Here is a 24,217-nt window from a genome sequence, read left to right as displayed (position 1 = left end):
AATAAAATTTTTGGTATCTATTATATATAAAATGTATGCTCTGGAGTAAGAAATATATATATATTTCTACACTGTCCCACACAAGCCAGTTAATTGGCTAAGTAAAATGAAAAGTACTAAAACTGTAGGCAAAGAAGCGTATATGTGTACTTCCAAATACACAACAGCTGCTGTCCACCTGAAAGTTTGGCACAAAGGACCTGATTCTGTCCAGAATAAAGTCTCGTTACTAATAATTTTCCAGAATTATCAAGATGATAATCAATGATGATTCACTACTGATATTTCTTAAATGTAAGTTATGCTTAGATTCAAATAGTGATTTAGTGACATAAAACTGAGTATTAATGTGGTAATTACTTCTTTCTCTGTGTGCTGATGATAAGCTGATATTCATCAAGGGATGCTCACAACAGCATGTCAGCCTCTCATGTCATAAAACAAGCCACGGAAATAACAACATAAAAAAGAACTTTAAAGAGAGAATTATTAAAACACATCCATAAATTTTATAGCTTTTCTAAGCTTAAGACCTATCCTCTTACATTTACATAGTTTCCTCTGATCTGCACTGCCTTTTAACTGGAAGTGTCTCCAGCTTATTATTCAAAAGAGATATTTGCAAGGAGTATAGAATTGGAAGCACAATTAGAAAACAGCTGCTGTTTAGCATTTGCCATAAAACTTCAAGATTCCTAGTAGGTGTTCTTTAGAAAAACTCAATTAGTAATTTAGAACAGAACAGAGCTCATCACAATTTCTGTCCTCGGTAGCACCAGGGGAGTTCTCCTTTGATTAGAATACTTGCAGTGGGGGCTTCCTTTGTATCCTTCATAATGGAGTTTACGATATAAAGGCATTTTTTTTAAAACACTACAAAACTCAGAACGCTGATAGACAGCTCTGTGTCTCATCTTTATCTCAAAGCACACGGATAAAGTCTGTTGTCAAATTAGTCAGTGAGGAGGAAGGATAATCCCTAGCAGAGAGGCTGTTAGGCAGATCAAGGATGAAAGAGTGCCTAAACACAGGGCTCACCTGTGTAATTAATTGTGCTCATGTAGAAGTGCTGAACCACTAAGCACAGTCCCTCCAGCCTAGGATATTGATCTCTAGGAAACAAACTATATCCTATCTGGCAATTGCCCAGAGATTACTTCTTAATATCTCAGCTGGGCAACCAGAAGAACGCAAAAGCACAGAGTATATACTGAATATATCCATAGTCACTGCAAAGAGCAGCCCCCACTGGTTCCTGCAGTACTGAGCTCTGTTAGATTGCAAGTGATAGGATCAGGTGCAAAAGGGGGCTGCCACTTGCTTCCAGATGAGATGTGTTTGAAGGCATTCACCATCCCCTGTGTACTACTCCTGCTTTGCCAGGAGAAATCCAAGAGTAAAACTCTCTGATTACACACAGTTGCTTGAGCAACAGAGTATAGCAGTGCAACAACACGAAATCTGACCTATATAGGCTCTGTATTAATAAACAAGAGAATCAGATTTATAGGCTAAAGATACTAGGCACACTGCACTCCACATTAGAGGCTGCTAGAAAACAATACTGATGACAAATATTAATAAAGCAATCATATTATACTAATCAATTTAAAAGGCTGCTTCAGTATGTTTCATAGACTAGAGGTTGGTTCACTTGTACCGATAAGAGTACAGTCAGAGATACTGTTCAAATTTCTGTCTGCTTTAAATAATTTTTTTAATTATGTACCAAGGTTTGGCATATTATATCTAACATGCACTAAAGAAATTACAGCATGCATTCATATTCAGAATGTTTGTAACATCACACAGCGCAAACCGCACCAGTTTTTAAGAATTCACAACAGTTGGTACCACCACAATTATTCTTGACTGCAAGGTATAATCTAAATCTTTCTACGGCTTTCTGTTGCAGCTTTACACTGAAGCTGATGAACAGCAACACAGAACAGGACTGAGAGGCCTTCTGCAAAGTTCAGAAGTTGCCCTAGTCTTAAGGACACGAGTTGTAGAGGAGACTCACCACCGCTCTGGCTGACTTTCCCAGGTGCCGGACACAGCGGCTCCACAGGTGCCTGCAGAAGAGACGTCTTGCTCAGCACTATGGGCAGACACCAGGCTACTCCACAAAAGTCTTACACCCCCTCCTTGTTCTTCTGCTACGTCAATTATAAGGCAGTTGTATCTCCTGTATGGCTCCTGGAAGGGATAAGAGGAGTTATCCTAAACTAGATCCTTCTCTTTGTCTTAGAAAAGCCTCATCTTCTTTGAGGCACAGTGTTCCCACTGAGCTTATTTCAATGTTCAGTTTCAATGTTCATTTCCTGTTCAACACATATGTGAGGCTGCAAGAAAAGATCATGAACTGACTTGGTGTGCAATTAAAGTGACAGCTCCAATGCAATACAGAGAGTGTTTCTTTCCCAGAAGTTGTGTTACAGAGAATCTGACATGAATTTTTATCTGAGGTTGAGTTTTTTTATAGAGATGATGCTGAATCAATAATTTGCTGTTGAATGTTTGGAGTGTGCTAGCAGAACTACTTTACTTGCACATTTATTTTTTTTTACTATATTTAAAAGGTGTATAGAATAAGAAAAATCATATGAATTTATCATTTATTAGCTGACCAAGACATACATGCAAGTAGGAATGTAACTGCAAAACAGACAGCTAAATATAATGTTGTTCTTTTATTTATTTACTTAGCATTTATTATCTGTGCCTTTGATATAAATTGCAAGAATGTAATGGGGCATATATAAGTACTGACTAGCAGCTCATCAGGAGCTTGTCTAATATGAATCGATAATGTAAGGAGTTAATATCTATCCACAGGATTGTTAAGGCACACTGAACAATTCCTGTTTCCTTCATTTGTAGCCTGAAGCTCCAACCTAGGTGAAACTTTAAAACCGCTTAATTAGTGGTAATCAGGCATCAATACAGCCTCAATCTAATTGAGGGGATGGGACAGCTCTTCAGCTTGGCACCTACTGCCAGAGGCACAAAAACGTGCTTCTCTAGTATTCAGCAATTCATCTCTGTTCTCTTGTATCAGAATTTTCTGTTATTTTCCTATAAGCTTTGCTAAACAAAATTGAACAAATCAAATGTTATCAGCTGAATAAAGTAACAGTTTGATACTCTAAGAAAGTGGGTATGAAGAGCTAGTAAGGTTTCATTATAAAATAATGTCATAGAAAGCACTTCATGTATTGCTGCATAAAAATATAACACTTTAAAAATGTTTCTATGTCAGAGCACAATGTTGTTTTGAGAGACTTAACTCCTGCAGATTAAAAAGAACTATGTTAACATCAGAAATGCATGAATGTGGATTTTAGAAAAACAAGCTGCAATGTTTTTTGATCTTCTCAGATTTAGGTTCTTGCTAATATCTCCACTGTATTTTCCTCAGCCAAGATATAATTCTGCTTGCAAAGGAAATCAAAAGCAAATTAGAAGTATGAACAGAGGGGACTATCTTTTCAGCTATTTAAGTTATCTTCTGCTCTTTTTATATGCATTGCCATATTTCCACTATTGGAGAAAGAGAACACAGTAGCAGGAAGCTCAGCTTTTAATGAAAAGCATTTATATTATGAAGAGACCTCACCATTACTTCATCCTGATGAAGTCTAATTTCTTCCTTTGTCATAGCTACTGGACATGCTTAAGATGCAAAAGAATCTGGTAGAACAAGCTGAAAAAGATACATGCATCTTCAGTAGAAATAGCCACCACAGAAGCAACCTAGTGAGATCTACAGGCATAAAAAACCAGCATGAGTCTGATGAAACCCCTGGAGTGTAACATGCTATAAATTTATTTCCAGTCACACAGCATATTCAAAAAATACTAGACACATTGTTCCAAAAAGTTTCTTTCTTTTCTAAAACAAATGAAATATTTTTCTATCATGGCTCCCATTCAGAAACCCCATAACAACTTACCAGTTGAAAAATATTTTAGTAAACTACAGCTGGGGGCTACAGTAATTGCAGATTTCTTACTGAACAAAATGTAAAACAGATTTAAAGGGAATTACAAAGCAAGCTTTTAATAATTTACAAACTTATATACTCTGCCCAGAAAATAAAACATTGCTGTTTATTTTTTTGTATCAGTCATCAATTCTAGACATTTTATGATACTTTATAAATTATTCTTATCCTTACTGAAAAACTTAAGACACACTAGAAATGCTTATAGAGAATGGCTTCATTTAACCAACCATTTCAAAATCTATTGTGGCAGTGCCACATGTGAAATTTCCACTGATTAAGAGAGTTTTATAGAGAAAAATAGAACCATGTCAGCTCTATTAATAAATACTGTAAGGACTGACCGCTGGTTAAGTAAAATACCACTTTCATACAGACTACTACATTCTAGTCAAGGATTTCTAACTCTTACTCAACACCCTTTCACACATAGAATTTTCAAATTGTTGAATTTCTGTTCTACCTAAAATCTTCCTTTCCCTTCTCTGTTCTAAATACTTTTTGTTTGCTTGTTTTCCAAAGTGGTTGGGGGGTGGTTATTTTTCAGAGGTGTTCTTTGTAATGATGAAAGAATCTTAGAAAATTTTCCCTCACCTGAATATGGAAAGAAGAAAATCTAAAACAACCTTGACTATTCCACATTGTAATATTTTCAAGTGGTTAATAACAGGGGTTTATCTCCTTTCTTGGTTAAAGTCAATCACACAAAGGAAAATCTTACAAGAAACAGTCCAGAAGTACCAGAAGGTCTCTGGTTTGGAAAACATATTAAGTTATACAGCATAATTTATACTATGAAGTATCTGGGTTGTGAATAATCAACACAGAGAAAGTATTTCTAGTAAATATCTCCAGCAAATTGGGTAATTCTACTCTAAAATATTATTTGCTGCACATCATTTTTTCATCTTTACAATGCATTTCACAGCCGTTTGTATTTTATTATGTCATTTTCAGATTTTGCTGCTGTATATTGATGTGCAATTTGATATTAAGTACCATAAAATAGTAGGCTGTAAATTACATCAATATCAAGCAAGTAAGACATTACAAAAAACATTTATTGCCTCATCATGTGCTATGATATGCCAGAGAAGTATACTCAGCATTGATGGTTGTCCTCCTAACTTTTGGATATACCTCTAAGCAAACTTCTATTAATGTGAGTTTTTGCAGTAGCCAAATGTTAATTACTTCTCAACCACCTGTGAAACTGCTTTTCTTAATGCATCACATTAAAATTACATTAAAGCAGATGTACTCCCTCTTTAAGTTAAAAATCCTGTGTTGCAGGTCTGGGTTTTCAAGCAGGATCTACAGCCCATCATTCCACCACAAAAAAAAAAAAAAAAAAAGGCTCTCAGAAATAAGATCAAGTTTAACTTTACCTCAGTAGAAAATCCAGAAAGATGCTTAGACCATGTTTTTTCAGCCTCTCATAATACATAAACAAATCCTCTGAAATGAGAAAACCTGGCAATATTACTGCTCAACTGCCACACAAGCTCAACAGTGTTTAAATCCAGGTCTCTGACCATTAACTGCATCAGCACCTTGCTCTGACTATCACAGACAGTCTTAATTACGGAATTTAGACAGTGAACCAGCACCTGTCCCACATTTACCTAGGATTACACTAGCACCTGTTGTCATGCAAAGAATGGGAACTCCTGGCTTCTGCAATTTGCTGCCTCAGGCACAATACCCTCAGGAAGGCAGGCACACCCAGCTGTGTGGCTACAGAGCACCTGCTGCATGGTTAGCACAGAAAGGACCAACCAGCTTGCAAGTTGACTTAAAAACCCCTGGAAGTTATGTACAATAATCAGTTCTTTGAAGGGCTTGAATTTATATGAAAAATACATGAAGAACAAACTAGGAGTGAACATACACAAAGAAACTGCTTGCTGAGTTAAAACATGATCTTTGAATTAGTTCAAGATGGCTATGACCTTAATTAGTTCTGTAACCTCTTTCTTTAGTTTCCATAGCTCTGAAAGTGGGAAAATGTAATTCTCCCATGATTTGGTTATTTAGGGCCAGCTTGTGACTTATATCAGTATCCGGTACTTATATCAGGTAAGACAGTAAATAGTAATTAAAACTTGGTTTTACTACATCTTAAATGCAGAAATTATTGGGAGAGGGTTGCAAGCATGCACAGTTTTGGGAGAATGGTGGCCCCATCAGCAAGAAGGCCAAAAAGTTTCACTGTTAATATAGATATGTGATTAGTCACTATTACCTTGAACCTACATAGAAACAATGAGAACTATAACTTTCTGCAGCAGAGCGCTATCCTCTAGATATTCACACAGTCATCTAGGTTTGTCTTAAGCTTTCATAAAAGTACGAAGATGACAAGGTGCTGTAACAGCCCTAGAGGTAAACAGAAGAATAAAAATACATATTTTCAAAAAGGTCAATCCTTTACTATAATTGTTTATATTTTTTGTGTTAGAATGATGCATCTAACTTCCTTGGTAAAGTTTCATAAGATCCCTCAGACTCTTCCTTTCTGTCGTGCCCATTCTTCAGAATGAAAGAGTGATGTGTTTGTTGCTGGAATAGTTTTCAACTCCTAATATTTTTTATTTTTTTATTTTTTTTTTTTTAAATTAAGTGAAAGAAAAGAGGAAAACTGTTAGTATACAAGGCGTGGGAAGTAGAATGTAAGTACCTAACAAGTACATCCCCAGGTGTGGGCTATTCACGCTTGAAGGCAACATAACTATCTTGGTCCTTTCTTGGAGTCTCATCTCACATTCAGAGTACAAAGACCAAGTAGTCAAAAGGATAAAATGCGCTTCTGCCTTTGTCTGTTTAGAGGCAACAAACACTACAAGAGCCAATTTCAGAAGCCAAGTACTTATCTAAAACAATGAATAATGTGGTAAACAAAGCAGTCCTTGAAGAGACAGAAGAGATTTGTGTCCAGATATTGAAAGAAAACACACAAATGTAGCACCTGATTTTTTTTTCTCCAAGAGCTGAATCTCCAATGTTTTGCTGGAGTTCATATAAAGAATAAATAAATACAAGTTTTGTTACACTTGAGCAAGTAAAGTTGTAAAAGCAAGATACAAAAATAAGGGATGAAAGAAGGAGCAGATTTTTCTAAAGCTGAAATTTCTGTTCAGCTTGACTTTCCCACATCTATTGTTTCATTCTTATTCTTCAGCTCAGATGTGATGAGAAGTTGCTCAGATGAGCAGGCAAAAATTGCTTAGACACACAGCATAGATTAAAATGGCAAACTGCCACATTCTTTAGCACAGAGGCACAGTACTATAATCCAACTGGGCCTAAATTGAATCCAAGACAGGTTTATAGGATAACACGGGTAAGGAGAAAGGGTGAAACCAAAATCTTTTTGTCCACTCAGCTCATGTGTTGTGCCAAGAGCTAGGAGTTGTCTCCCCTAGGACCAAAGGTCTGGCCTTTACGCAAAGCTCACCCATCCAGAAACCCGTTGAGAGACACCTCCTGGCACAGTGGTGATAAACTTGCTGTCTTTTATTTTACTTCTGCTGACTGCCTCCACATTGGACTTCACCTTCTCACTCCCTCTTCAGGTGAGCAGCAGTAACTATGAAACAGCATCCTTTTTATCCTGATGCTATCAAAAGAGCAAACATATCTAGCCCTGGCCAGTCTAGGCTCTATTGTTACCACAGAGGATAATTTTTCTTCAAATCACTATCTACTAGGACAACTTATATCAGGACTAAGAAAAGAATCCCTAATGAATCTCTAAGAAATGAACAGAGCTGGCTCCCCTCCTTCTGTCTAACAGAAGGGCATCAATGAGTCTCTAAATCAATAGCTCTGAGGTCAAAATTCATTCGTTTTAGTGGTAACTCAAACACCAATATACCTTAAAGCTCCACTGCTTACCCATGGCTGCAATAAAAGAGAGAAACTGTTATATTATAAAGGTCCACACTAGCTTTTTTTCAATAATTTCTCTACTGCAAATAAAGGACTACTAGAAAAGGTGTATAGGAGAACCATACGGCTGTAATGTTTGATAAAGACCAGTTTGCCGAAACCAATGTACTCTAGAAGACAGAGCTTCTAAAAAGTTTAGGAAACACTGTGATAGTCTTTGAGTGGGGTGAGTGAACTGATCTGGAAGGTATGTATTGGTAGAAAGCATTGGTACAGAAATCAGTGTTAAAGATTGTTAGTTACTTTTTAGACACTGTTGAGGATGGACAATAGCTTACAAGTGTTTGCAAGAAATGTTTATATTTTCCACAATAAATGTCATCTCCTGATAAAGTCTGATGCTTCACAGAAAACATTTCAGTGGAATAATTCTGTCCACTGTCTTCTTACCATTTTCTGCTTCTGTTTAGAGTAACCATGACATATATATAAAAACAGGACCTTTTTGTCATGACAATTATTCTACTTTGCTTATTCCCCACTTAAGGATGCAGCTATTTCTACACATATCAAATGCAATTTCACCCAGGAACTGATCCAAAGACCAACAAGGTCAGTAATACACTTCCCATTCATTCTGTGGGCACCAGGTGATGTTAAGAATTCCAAAATTGCACAGAAAACAGATTTCTCAGAAATAGGTTTTTTAAATGTCTTTTACCCTCTATTAAATTTGGGAATGAGAAGGAAAGGAAAATACTTCATAAACTATAGGTAAGATGAATTATCTTTAAAGTATTCTGTTCCAGTAACCTGCTCTGTTCTTGCAAATTAGTGAAGTTTCTAATAAAGCATTGTGGTGCACGCCCTACAACTTTTAATTCTGATGCAGAACTGAAGGATTTTTTCTAAAAATAAGGAAGAAACAGAAAGAGAAAAAGAGAAAGAGAAATAGGACACTGTAACTGTTGTCTTGTCCTGTATTCCTTCTCAGGTCTTCTTGCTGCCTTTACCACTGGGGCTCCTCATATCGGTCAGGTTTTCTTCCCAAGTACCTCTTCTGTTTTTCCTTTCTGCCATACAACTGCTTAGCTGCCTCTTTTCTATGCTGTGCTTTCCTGCTTCACAAAATTTCATAACGTTCTGACATTCTCTACAACATGATGCAATTTCTTGTAGGGACAAATTTAAAGAGATAGATCTGAAAAACGGAGATGCAGATACATGTTAAAAGGTAGAGACCTCTAAAAGCAAAGCTGTTGCAAAATCCTTGGATGCAGATACAGCATAACACCAATCAAAAAGTAAAAAATTATCTTTGTTCTATGTCTCCTGATAGAATATTTCCTTCTTTAGTGTTTTCCAGAGTTCCAGGAAGACATGGGAATAGCTGAAAGATTTCAAAAGAGGAGAATAAAAGTTCTACAGTTTGCAAAACAAGATTTAAGGCTCACCTCACTAAGAGCTTACTTTAAGTCAAATTGGAGACATGACATGATAATGTTCTGTAAAAACTCCAGCATCAAAGTTAAGCCTGATAAGTGGGACACCAGGCAACTAGGAACAGGCTCACTGAATACAACTTATTGCTAGACAAATTCAGTTGTGAAATACATGTAATTTCCTCTTAGATGGGATGATCAAATGAATGACTTAACAGTGATTTATGAATGATTAGCATCTTCAAGATGACATTCATTGTCTTACTCAAATACATCTTCAGTTCATCTTTGGGTGTAAATTCTTTGCCCTGAAGTGTGTGAAAGAAGGGATGGGAAGGATCTGTAATTGTTCCCTCAGCCTCAGAATTAATAAATTGAGGTCCTTCTATTCCTCCTACATGGATCCTTTCAAGAAAAAAATTGCTTGGGTGGCCTTTACTATAATCATAATGATGGTAATTTTGAATTCAAACAACAATTAAACTCCAATTCCAGGCCTCAAGTCTTCTACTAGTCAACTTTTTCATTTGGAAATGTATTTCCTCCCTCATTGCCTCTTTGACTACTTCCACTGTACTCTAATAATATATCAGCAATATACTATGGCTAGAGGTAGCACACTGAGAAATGGATCTTTCTCTTCAAAAATTGTCTGTCTGGTATGCACAGCTCAGATAGACAATAGCACACTGTTTGTGAGGCTTTTGGTTCAGAAGAAAATTTTCTCCAGCTGAAACTAGGGGAGATTTGGGGCATTTGCACGCAGGGGGAGGAACTGTTTGATATATATTGCCTGAACAATCCTCTGACATTGTAGGGATCTCAAACAATGACAAATTGATGTCTTTTTTGGTGGCATAAATTTTAGAGCCATATAAAGTCTTCAGTTTGAGTGTGAAACAGGTTGTAATATAGAAAAGTCCAGTTAAAAGATCAGATGTAACTTCATGGTCATAATTTCTATGAAACACTTGTCTTCATCTGATCTGCTCTCTCCTACTTTTCCCCATGCCTTTGCTTCTTCTTAACATCTAAAAAATGCAACCCCTATGTGTCAGCCCCTGTGGTGAAAATAACTGTGCCAGTGAGTCTTTAAATCCAAATGGAAATAAGCATACAGAAGCCAAATGGAAATGAGCATACATATTTTACCATATTCTTGCAGGATATTATTTTTCAGAGACAACTACTCAGCTCTGTAGCTTAAAAAATGCTTTTAACAAACCTGAGCCCCAAGACTGTCACCCTTCTTTACCGTGCGTATAGCAAAACTGTGTGTTAACACATTTCACAGTCTGCGAATTATGGAAATGAACTATGAGACTGCACTGATAATGAAAATTAGTACAGCTTTCCTTTTAAGGGGATCTTAATATTGTCTTAACAAATTGTAACTGTTTTGTGACTGTCTTGTTTCCCTCCAACGTGAATCACATTATAATGCAGGTGTCAAGGCAGCAGTATCACTTTCTTCTCTGAATGCTGGAGGGAGAAAGAAAAGAAAAAACTAATTCTATTCTTTTACAGATTTTTTTTTAAAGCAAAGCAGACTGAGTTGCAGCATTTTTTGCAAACCTTGCTTTATAGGATGTGAAAAGAACCCTACCTGTGTGTATTTCCCTGCCAACAAATAACTGCAATACCAATAAAATTCTGCTGAGTATTGGAATGTGCCTGTTCTGTACATTGTTTAAGGATAGTTTTCATTTATTTACCGAATGATTAGCCAAATAAATGAAGCCATTTTACATTCTCCAGCCTTTTAATGCAAAAGCAGTGTTTCTGTTCTTGTGGACCGCAACAATAATAAAAACCCATTCCATGTGATATTATGTGGTACCCTATGTAGTAAGAATTTGCTTTTTACACAGAAATCAGAGGATATCCATACCTTTGCTGTTCATATTCTTTAAGTCAAAGAAGTCCTCAAAAGGTAAATGCTGCATCTGTTGCTGTCAACCATATGATTCTCTTGTCTCTTCTCATTACTTTGCTGAGGATGAAAAACAACTTTGAATGGCAAGATGAATGTGGCGATACAGTGCTTGTGGATGCACATATGCAAGAAATTGAAGCTGACATTTTATTCTGCACTATGTTAACCATAAAACATTATTGTTTGTCCTCACTCCGGTCCAATGTCAGACAGTGACACCTCATGCTGCTGGGTAACAACGTTGAACATTTATGCAGAGCTAGGAAAAAAATGATGGTGTTTGGGAACTGATGTGACAGCATAAAATCGAGAGGCATTCTGGGAAAGGAGCAGGTAGCTGAAGTGACATCTTTGATGTGGTCAGCTCACGCATACCAGTGTCTCAGTCTAATGTCAGTCATTTCCATACTAGTATATCTGAAGCTCTTCAGTGATACACAATGAGTTTTTGTTATTCAAAACAAACAAGCAATACCTCAGCCAAACCCCCCAATGCAGAAGGATAGATCAACAGTCAATGTACAACTCAATAATCACCTACTACCAAATAACCTCATTAGTTCCTCCTTTCTTGTATTATGAGAAACAGAGAACACATGTTCTCTTTTTCCCTTTTCCAAGAACATCATATTTTTGTGGATTTATAATATCTTTCCTTAACTATAATTTTTTTTCCAGACTGATGTCTTGTGCAATTTATCCTCTACACGTACAGAATATATCCCAAACATCAATAATCTGCTGCTTGTCGATAGTACTAGATGTGGGAAATCTGGATTTGAGATTTTATTTTTATAAAACAAAGCCAGTGGTGGAATAACGTGACTTTCGTTTCTTAAATTAATACATAATTAACAAGTTTCTGAATAAAATTAAATATGCTTCTTCAGTACGAGTCTGATCCAGTCCAAACCACGTCTCAACCAAGTTTGAGTGTTAACTGGCACTTAAGCATGAGTGGTGGCATTCCAATTACTTCAGATTTGGTTTATGGGGCATATTAGCAGCAGGAATCTGGTTTAGACAGCAAATGATGGGAAGCTGGAGATTTCAGTAAAGGTTAGATGTGGTTTTTCTAATGTGCACTGACATTGGCTAATGGGTCACTCATTGACTAAACAAAAAATTTCATGTCTAAAGGTGGAAAAATATAGCCCATAATTAATAGTTAGCAACTTATTTTTAAAATAGTTTTAAACAGGTATACCTACCTGTCTACCTGTCAGGTTTAGTTACATTGTGGAACTAAAAATTCCCTGAAATTACAGTCCTTCTAAAAGAGACTTTATTTCTTTTTATTTAAATTTCTTTTTATTCATCATCTCAGCCTACTTATTAGTATGGGAAGGAAGAATATTCTTTTGTTTTTCCTTCTAGAGAGACCCTTCATCATTTGGGATGGACTTTATGCCTCTGTCCTGTCTCCAGGGGGTGTCTTCCCCTCCAAGGCTGTGCAGTCAATGGATTATGGTTATTGTTTTCTTTTTTCTTTTGGCCAGAACCAAACTAATGACAAATGTTTCTCCACCCAGTTCCTGTAGCTTCATTGCACTGTCTGTTTAATTTTCCTTGCTTGCCATGGTAATCAAATTAACTGGTAGCAACGTAGCACATGAAAGTTTTATATTCTCTCTGAGAATAAATGTGCCGATTAATGCATGCATTTAGGCCAGGAAGAATTAAAAGATTCATCACTAGCATCATTTTCAGGACTTATCTCAAGGCAGTAGTGACCACTGCAGTCAGCAGGGCTCTAGGTTTCAGCTCTGCTTCCTAACAATAATCCTAGGACTGCATGCTACAGATAGATGTGCGAGAAACAGCTGCAGAAAAGATCTGTGATTAGATCATCCCTGTGAGTGGTCTAACCTCTTCCTCCTTTGCATCCCTTAAATGGACATCATGATAGCTCTCTTCCTTCCACTTACACTAGACAAAATAGTTTCACTGTTCTTAGTTTTAAGAGCTGAAAAATGGTGATCTCTATGCTGAAAACACAATATGAAATCCCCAGATATATTTGATCTGTAAATACTCTACCACAGCTCAAGCTGCCTCTCTGCCTTCCTTGAGAAGTGTCTCAATCCCATACACAAGACATCCTGATAGAATTTTGCTTATACTTGTGCCAGATACTATGCCATCACACAGGCACGACGATAGCATATTCAGTGCATACACTCTATACTTGCAAAATCACATCTGGGCTGCTTAGACTGGCTATATTGTGAAACTGTAGACATACAAGTACTGGTTGAAAAAAATAATAAAAAAAAAAAAAGTATTATCGTTAACTTCTTATCATTAGTTCTTCAACATTCACCACTCATTCCTCCTCCTGTCCCTCAGACTTAGTATTGAAGTAAATGAACGAAAAGTGGTATATGGTGTTGAGGGTCCCGAACCAGATTTATAAGCAGTGGCTGAAGGAACTAGGGTTGTTTACCCTGCAGAAATGGAGGCTTAGGGAAACCCTTATTGCTCTCTACAACTACATGAAAGTTGTGCCAGGGGAGGTTTAGATTGGATATTAGGAAAAATTTCTTCACCAAAAGGATTGTCAAGCACTGGAACAGGCTGCCCAGGGAAGTGGCTGAGTCACCATCCCTGGAGGTATTTAGAAGATGTGTAGAAGTGGCACTTAGGGACATGGTTTAGTGGTGGACTTGATTCTACGCTTCTATATATTCCTTGAGGAACTTGAAGAGCAGCAGGTGTGGACACCACAAATATATGCTCCTCCCTGAGCTCCAGCATTACAGCAAACACAGCATGCGGACACTGCACATGAACAGCTCAGCTCCAAAACTCCAACTTCACAGAAAAGAATCATAGGAAAGCTTAGGTTGGATCCCTGGAGATAATAAAATTCCTTCTGGCATTTCACTTTCCATTAACTATTTTTTGAATGTTTGCACATTCTGGTTATTTTGTTATAATAACAAATTGCTATTACAATGGCTAGAAATACTGGGGAATAAAAATGTCCTTTGCTATCAGGACCTAATATTTGTTTATTATTTGTAATATAACAAGACTAAATAGCCTTAATACAGGTTTTCAAATGCATTATGTTGGCATTACAGACCCCACACTCAGAAAATTATATTTGTTCCAAAGAACAAGTCTAATAACATGTTTAATATTTTTTTAAATCTAGAACATATTAAAACAAAACCTAAAATTTAAGGCCAAATTTAGTAGACTTTGTTTTTTTAAAGCTCAATTCAATATACATATCCATTCCAAAACCTTAGAAGTAAATGTTTTTGTTCTGTTGGAAATGACCATGTTATCTTTTTATTGTCCCCTACTATTGCAACACTGTAATTATTATTATTTTGTTATTATACTCTGAGTCCTAATCATGGACAACAATCCCACTGTGTCAGGTTTTGTAGTAATATTAAGTAGAAGGTCGCAAATGCATTCATTGCTAACTTTGGGTCACAGAGGTGACATAACATCAATCAATTCTTATTACAAGACTTCACAAAAAGTCCATCCCATACCCATTATTTTCAAAGTTCTTCCTATTATGTCCTTAGGAGGCATAATGAGGATGCAACTTTGGACTGGGGAGTCTGAGTTTCTTATAAGCTCAGATACTTCTTCCGACATTAACCAAAAGCAATTGCAACCCTTTTCCCTCTTTATCTATTTTCACATGATGGTTCAATCCCACAGTTGTCCTTACTTCAGCTTACCTGTTTAGAGATATAAGGACAAACTATGTAACACTCAATTAATCTTTTTTGTCTTAATCTTAGTATTAAGGACAATCCATCTTGCAGACCAGACCAAAGTTTGGACTTCATTTCCTATTATAAGAAAATAAACATGTTCACAAGAGTTCCTCAACATTTCAGTGAGTGATCACCACGATTTCACAAAGTGATCTACACACTATATAAATAGAAAATAAAATAGAAAATAAAGTAAGATAGGATAGCATATGATACTCTGGACTGAGTATCTTTGTACCTAAGTACTATATATTACGATCTACCCTTTACAACTTAATAGAGAATTCAGAACCACTCAATTCTGTAGATTTTCAGAACATGTTTTTGGAGATTCAGTATGTTGCCTTAGAGACAACTTTGGCTAACTATCTGAAAGTTTGCAGAATGTGCAATAATTTTTAGGGGTTCTGATTTATTTTTGTGGTGGAGAAAGCTAATGATTTCATGTTGCACAATCATACTCAGAACATTCAAGTACTGGTTCAATAACTGAGAGAAAAGTTTTGTTATTTCTGTTGTTTATGTTACCATTGATACTTATATCAATACTTAAATAGGTATTTGATACTGAATTCCCATCTTTCATTGAGATGAACAGGAAAAAGATGTGCCTTAGTTAAAACGAGGATGGACTGATGTGAAAAACGGTGGACCTTCAGTTGTTACTGTGGAGGGATATGAATTGCACTCATTAAAATGGGATGCTATTAAGGACATGCTATAAATCTGAAAACGGGTTTCCCCTGAGATCCATGGTGTGTTTGAGAAAGGATTTTGCATGTAAAGCAAAGGACTCACAATAAAAGCAGTGATGATACTGCTTTTTAGTATACAGAAGGAGGAGATGCTTCTTCAGAAAGCTAAAGACAAAAGTCACCTTCTTTACAGCATATATATGCCTAGATTTGGAATGCCTGCATTTAATCATAATCAAAGAAAGCAAGTATCATTAGAAAACAACAGAAATGATTGCTAAAAAAAAAAAAAAAAAAAAAAAAAAGGTAAGTTTCAGAAATAGCACTTGTATTTGAAAATTTAGTAGTTTGAGCTCATCCTGCATGAAACAAAGGCTCAAAAGGAAAGCTTATAGCAGATCCACATATTAGGCTTTCTTTTCTAGATTCTACATGTGTGGCACTATTAGGAGAGCTGTAAAGCAAAGCCTCTTTCCAAAGTTCTTCCTGAAGGTGAGAATGAAGTAATGACCCTCAACTGGACAAACTCACATTTTAGTCTAGACTGAGGGGACAGCCTAGTGTTATATCAGAAGTCACCGGAGACCTAATGAAGACAGAAAAGAGGACAAGTCTCTCTGCCCATACACATCAGAGGGCTGTAGAGCTGGTACTTCAGGTAGACAAGTAGATGGATTCAGAGCAGACTTTGTTGGGAAAAACAAAGCTTCAGAAACTCTCTAATGTAAAGGGGGGGAAGAAGTGGACGAGGGTGCAAAATTTAGGAGAGAGGAAAAGGGAAGAACCAAAAGTAGAGCAAAGGAGAACATAATACAAAGGAATGTGGTATCCAGAGAAGCAATTTTGCTGTCAGTGGGAGAGAAGGGAGGCAAGCACTGAAAAGAGGGAGGGAGAATCCAGTTAGCATGATGGTTTTGACAAAAGATTCCAGCATCCTAAAGATGATGTTTCTCTCTATGAAGTCTTTTCTTTTGCACAGCCTCACAACTGAAGAAGAAAGTGAGGAGGAAAATAAAATATACTTCAGCAAAAGAAAAAGAGGAACAGGAAACACCAGATAAAACAAAACTGCAATTACATGTGCTACACTCTGGCTTAAATCTTTTTAAAATAATCAATAGAATCAATAGTTATTTTAATAGCCTCCATAACTACTAATAACATAACTTAAAGAACTCTAGTAATGATGCTGATAGTAATTGCAGTAGCATTAGGGATGGACATAATGGAGGGGATGTGTTTACTGATACTATTGTAATGCAAAGTAACACCTGCCATTTCTCTTCAGAAGAATCAATTCCTTCAGAGACCATTTGTTCCTTTGAACAGAATATTATATGGTCATAATCATTTTACAAACACTAAATATCAAAGCATATTATTAAAAAAACCCACCAGCTTCTGCAAAACTACTGAAGTCCACAAAGGATAAAATAGTACTATCCATTTGCCACCATATTACTAGATCAAGTTGTTCCATCTTGGATCATTTTAATGTTTTGATTATTTAAATGCATGGTAATTATTGATGCAAAGAATGCATTCTTTTCCTCTAAATTTGGCAGCAATATTACTCTGACTTTTAAAAATTATCCCAAACAGTTATTTGGCTAGCTAATTGCTGCTTTGAAATACATGCAAACCCCAAACTTGCATGGTAGAAAAATCACCCAATTATTGCTCTTCGGAACACGCAAGCAAAGGTACACAATCATTACTTATTCGGGTTTTTACAGTTACCCCTGCTGACAATGTGGCCAGCGTTAATATTTCTGCTCAACTGTTACTCAATTTTCCCCTTCCGACTAAACCAGTTCCAAAATATATTATTGGTTCATGGTGAAGGAAAAATGAGAATTTCTTGTTGTTATGGTTAAAAGAATCAAGGTGTCACAGAGTTCATGAGCAAGCTTCACGGTCAAATTTTAATCAATGGAAACTACCATAAAAGTAGCTAGAGAAAAAGAAAACAGCCCTTCAAAAAAATTTCACACAGCTAGAGATACAAAAATTCACCCAATTAATTAATTTTTCTGAAGTTTATTATTTATTTTGTTTGCAACCTTTTGTTTTGTACAAAATTCATATCATATCTGGCAATAAATAAATGGAATGGTACCGATATCTGCTGAAGCAGAACAACTACACCAGAAACAAAGATTTCTCTGTGATCAAACTACACCTTATGCTAACAGAGCAGTAGCCATACATTACTCCTGACCACTAATCTGCTAATCTGAGGTGAGGTTTACCTATGGCAGAAAGAGGTGATTAAAAATATCCTGTCAAAAACACCAAGTTCAAAGACCTACCTGGGCTCAGGCCCTTCTGTTGAGTTGTGATGCACTCCAAGGAAAGCACACCTGCTTCCAGTTCTGCAAATATCTTTCTCATCTAACAACATGTCTGAATATTATTCAACAATCCCACCATCAACCATGCTTCTCAGTTCTAAATAAAGTTTCAGAACAAAGTGATATCCATTGCTCATTGCTGTATGCAGATATACAGTAAAGAAAGGAACTTAGTGAGTTCCTTCTTCTGGGAAAAAGGTTTTGTGGAAATCTGCACATATAAAAACTGTTCTAATTTTACCAAGAATTACTTCTCACAGAGATACTTGGAAAAATTAATAAAATTAATTCAATAGTTTTTTTGTAAAGTCAGCAATGGCTAATAAAAGTTTTTTAATGTAAGATGAGCAATGTAGGTCAGCAGAAATTCACTTTTTCCCTGAAATAAATGTGACCTACGTGTAAAGGTGCTGAGTGATACTTGCATTTAACCCAGCTGAATACATAGGTTCTTTCAGAAAATCTGTGCAAACTTGTAAATTCTTGGAAGGAAAAGAAAGATAAGACACAGTATCTAGAATTATTCAGAGTAAAACCAAACTGTTATCACCAAAGAGCTGACAGAAACATTTAAATATCATAGCTTTTTCCAATCTAGGACACTTTGTCCTGAAAAGTCTGCATTCAAACAAAATAAAATACAGAAATCATACTTGAAAATGCATAAAATGGCAACCATTTAAAATTTTTTTTTAGAGAAATTTTTAATGATGAAAGCATAGCTCAGCAAGGAGAACCCAAGTAGACTGTAAACACGGATAATTACTTTCACGTCCAGCCTTGAAATTTTGCATTTCTGGAAGATGTTCACAGACAGAACTTTTAGCAATGGCCTGTGAAAGTCGTGGTCCCATTCAGATCACAGCTTTGTCCATCTTCCAGCCTGCTCTCTATAAAATCATGGCCATGGGTTGTCCACTCTGGCTTCTTTACTCAGCACTACTACTTCAGAGCCAATTATTCTTTTCATTTTCTTAAGAAACCTATTCATATCCGTATTTTGCTGTTTGCCTCTCTCCTGCACAGAAAGTGGGGAGGCAACCCTGGCAGCCAAAGAGATGTACAGGAGATGGCATTTGTCTTTTCAAGCTTGTTCACAGACTTCTTCTCAGTAACTTGGTTATTATGAGTTATATAGATACCACATTTAGAATAATTAATATGGGGTATCATAAACTCTGTGTGACTGCCTTTTACCAGGATTTGGGATTATATTGCTGTCCTCCTATAGAAGGTTTTATCATTTTTTCAAAGCAGTATGATTTTAAGCTCTACATAGATTTCATGTTTCTTAAAGAAATATATAGTTTAATTTTAGCTAATTAAAGAGACATATAAAACACTTCCAGCAAGTAAAAGATTCCCATTCTGCTCAATAGCACAAAAAGAATGTATATAACATCAGTTATAAAATGTGAGAGTCTAAAAATAAAATAATTTAATCAAACAATATAAAATACTCATGGTTTCATTGGAAAACCACTAATTTTTTCAGTGCCTCAAATTTCTGTGTGCTTAAAAATGTATCCCCTCTTGTCAACATGTACATCCATTCATCTATTTTTTTCCCAAATATGCAAAGCACACCTTTCCCTGCAGTGCTGAGCCTGGGTAAAGTACATCCATTAACCTGGTGGCTTAAGAATATTTGCTATTTCTTTTGTTTCTGTTGATGGCTTCTTATCAGCTTTTCTGTCAGAGATTGTTTGCAAAGTGCTGTTTGTTCTGCTCAGTTTTGAGTCCTTCTTTAAACTCTAGTATTATTGCTTTCCTGACAACTAATCTCCATTTCCCTTTAAGTGCAAGGATCCATCCACATGCTGTCAGAGAATTCTCCTCCATGGCTTGTTACACCTTCCCATTTAGCATCCTCTAATATACACACCAAAATCTGAATTATATTCTTTTAACTACTGCCTTCATCTACACTTTGGATGACTTGTATTACAGACATGATCAAAAGCCAGTGTGGATGTCTGGCTAACTCCCTGATCCAGCAGTTCAGTTAGCACTGACTTGTGTGCCTAATGCAGAGACTGCAAACCACAGGAAGAAAGAAAAGTCTTTCCATATACTGGGGGCACTCACCAAGCAGTTCAGCAAGAAAATGCAGTCAGACAGAACCAGACTTTCACACTGCAGACATATTCCTTACCCCGCATCACTCTGGAGGTATCATAGGTGAGGCAATCCCAAAAAAATTATAAAAGAGAACAAAAGCAGAACTAGGAATATGAACCAAATTTCTTGAACTCCAGTTCACTTTTCTAGTTACCAGCAAACATTTCTCCTTACCTTTTTCCTCTACTAAAGTATTCAAGTACTCCTGTACAGAGTCTCAAGAAATGACTCAGAAATGGTAACTGTTACTGGTTTGCTGCTCTGATAGAAGAATGGGCACAGACAGACATAGCAGTTATTCTTGAAGGGGTGAGACCACAGCAATTTTAATTTGCATTCACCGTGAAACAATACAATGTTATGAATGTTCTTTCAGTAGCATATCAGGCCATTTACTGATTCTTGATTGTCCATGAGTCTCTCTGTGCTTGTTAAAACCACAGCACTGAGCTAAGTATACTGTGCTTTTACCATCTGGCACTATGGCAGGAAGGCTACATTAGCATAACCTGTCTTGCTATTGATTTTAGGTGGCATGCCGATTTCTTTAAAACAAATAATGTCTGTCTTTCATCAAACATTTTATATCCTTATACTTCTAACAGCACAGAAACAAAAAAAAATTTACCACCCCTTTATTGATATTTGATGATATCTACCTTTGTTGATATTTTCATCTATGCTAAACTCATGTTGTCCCATCTTTGTAGCCAAAATAATAAATGACTGATCACAGATTTTCAGTTAATTTTTTTAGCCCATGATACACAAAGATAGTCATGTTGATGACTTACTTAGGAAAAGCTATATGGCTTGCTTATTGTTATTACTGCCATTTAATGAGATCTTCCCCATTTTAAAAACATTTCAGTTACCTTGTATTTCAAACAATTATTTCATTACACAGCTGTTAATGCAAGAATAAGCATGGAATATTAAGATTAACAAATACTTTGAGCTGAAGTTTCCATAGTAACTTCCATCCATTGCTTTGTGCGCTTATGTGCTCTAATTTATGCATTCTTAACATCCTCTTCTGTATTTGTGTAAGTGCTGAGTTAATATTCTATTGAAAGAAATAACATTATTTTCTGATTTTGGAAAGTATTTTCACTGATGTCTAATTTTTATATACTCTAAGGAAAAAAAAAAAAAAAGGTGGAAAGTGTTTGAAGGAAATATGGAAAATTCTAAGCAATGACAACTTATCAGTATCACAGGACAAGCAGTCTGGGACCCACAAGAAGAAAGTATTCCACACTTTTGGTTTCCCTTGGAGTCATACCCAGCACTGACCAGAACCAGCTCTGCTTAGCAGATGAGACCTGACAAGATCGTAGCTCACAAAAAACCCCTGCAACTTGACAAATTCTTGTTGCTGAGAGAATCTCGAGAGAAGAAAAACAAAAGTAGGAACCAAAATTACACCCTTGAGCAGTACCACAATGAAATATAAGAATCTAAACCTTTCTCAGTGTTCATAAATAACTAAGTGCAATTTTTTGCAACAATACCTTTCAATGCCTGGACAATGTGACAAAAATTAATAGTGATCATATGCAGGTATGCACAACATAAAGGCCAGTCTTGATTTCAGTTTTGTAATTACAAGAGTTATAGAGGTATACAAGTCTATTTGCATTACTTCAAGCATTGCCATTTTACTGCATCAAAGCCAGTTACGATTTATAGCAGTCATGCCGTTATTCAACCACTTGGGTTAGTACCTAAGTACCAGCCACTCTTAAAGATCCATGCATTCCTCATGTGCCAAGTAGTTTGTTCTGAGTGACAATGCAAATAGTCATGGTTAACTATCAAAGTAAGTCTTCTCATTACATATACATGCAAATTATTTGATGCATGATTTCAGTTAGGTTTTAAGAATAAAGCAATAGTATTTCCATACTGCAGTACTGACTTCACGTAGATTTAGGCAAATAATTTAAATGAGGCAAGCTGTTATGTAACTTGTCTGAATTAATTATGCATTATTAAAACAGAACTCCAAGTGTCTGATTTTAAGGTAAGAGGAACAAAATCGTTATTTTCATTTATTTCTGAAGTGTTATATTTTATTTCCTGCTTTCTGGGCTTCCCAGAGTATCCCATGATCTTTGTACCTGTCTTATAGACAGGTTCTATTCAGCTGGTAAAATAGCTTAAATGCTATCACTGTTCAATAAGGAAGAATTATAAATAAAATATATTTATTCATCATCGTAATGATGAATGCACCAAAGCTTTTACTTCATCTTCTGTCTCATCAGCAATTGGGGTGATGGGGTGGATCTGTTCCCCATGAGTGAAGTCTGTCCTTCCATATGAATCTACACAGAACAATTAATGGAAGACATGCCCTCTTTAAAAGTTACTTCTCTTTCCTCTCTGTCTTCCCTCTTCTCCCATGGTGTGTAGCAAGATACTTTTTTTAATCTTATCAGCCAGTATTAATTAAAAATCTGAACAGAAGCAGCTGAGAGCAGCATCAATGAACAGAAGACTGGAATAAAATATGGGAAGGAATAGTTAAGATAGAAATTAGAGAAATAGAAAATAATTCCATAGTGCAAAGTGAAAGGGTTTAGTAACTATATCCTTTTATGGAAGATGATCAGTTTGAGACAGAATAGGAGAAGGGAAAAGGAGAATCACACGCTACTATAAATGATGCATTTATTCAAAATAATTTACATTTCTGGTAAAGACAAACAAGTATTAATGTTGCAGTATCATTGACATATCTTCCCAAACACTCCCTCGTATGGTTTCAATTATTTGCCTTCCACTAACATGAATCAACAACTACCAGAACAGAGGTGGAGAGAGTAATATTTTTTCTAGTTACAGTCATGGTAGTAGACCACCAAATTATTAGAAAAGTTATTTAAAGTAAAAGGCAAAGATCATGACCATATGGTTATAGATTAATCATAAATAAGGCTGGGCTTGAAACTGGAAAAAATTTAATCCTTAAAAGATTGAAGTTCCGGAAAAAGATTTTAAAAGGAGCGCTTGTTGCCTTACATGATGTCAGCTGCACAATAATTAATACTTACTCCTACTTCTTTAAGAAAAAAAGGATATAATTTAAAAAACAACAAAATACACAAACAACATTAGTGAAAGAGGTTAAAATATTTTCCAAAAATGAAAAAAATACTAATAAAACAGCTTAAAATAATCATTAGCAATGATATTTCTATGATCATATGTAGAGAGGAACCAAAGAAAATTTAAAAAAAAAAGAAAAAAAATAATTGCGTTTCCTGTAAGATTAGGTATTCTGTATCCAGATAGATACACGCTGAAGAGAAAACCAAGAGTGGTAAATTAATCTCTTTATTTATTATATTATTTTAGAAAGAACAGCATTTAAAATTCAAAGTTGATTTCTTAAATTTACTCTTCCTCATTTCAGTAAGAATGGCTCAATTTTCAAAACATTTTAGGCATACAAAAATCATGCACTAGATCAACCTCAAAGGAATGAATGATTACCTCAAAGTGAATTACCTCACAGGGAAAGCAGAACATTTCAGTAACAGGTTACTATGATCCATTGGTATGGCCCATAAACAGAGATCAAGGACTATGACTACAGCTTGGGAAAATTAGTGCAGAAGTCACTAGTTGTAAGAAATTTACATTAGTGACTACATGGCCTGATTTGCATTTATAGGAAACGATGCCGAACATCACTCATTTTCTCAATCTGTTACAAGATTTCATAACAGACAAGAGGTGGAGCAGATTATGAAATGGTAGGGCTGTAACAGAAAAAAACAGCACTAGTTATGTTCCCAAATGATATGCTGGAATAACAGTGCATTGAACAGAAATGCCCAGTGTATGACAAGCTTCTAAAAATGTGTGATAATCTTGTACCAGGTCCACAAACAGTTTAAGAAAAATGTACATTTCCTTAGACTTTATCCCAGTTGTGTTAGATCTGTCCTAGGAAATCTCTGGGAGTTCCTGTAGACTCTGCAAGAAAAAAAAAAAAAAAAAAAAAAAAAAAAAAA

The sequence above is a fragment of the Athene cunicularia genome (assembly GCF_003259725.1).
Source record: "Athene cunicularia isolate RWA chromosome 4 unlocalized genomic scaffold, athCun1 chr4_part1, whole genome shotgun sequence".
Taxonomy (NCBI): domain Eukaryota; kingdom Metazoa; phylum Chordata; class Aves; order Strigiformes; family Strigidae; genus Athene; species Athene cunicularia.
This window is presented reverse-complemented; position numbering follows the sequence as displayed.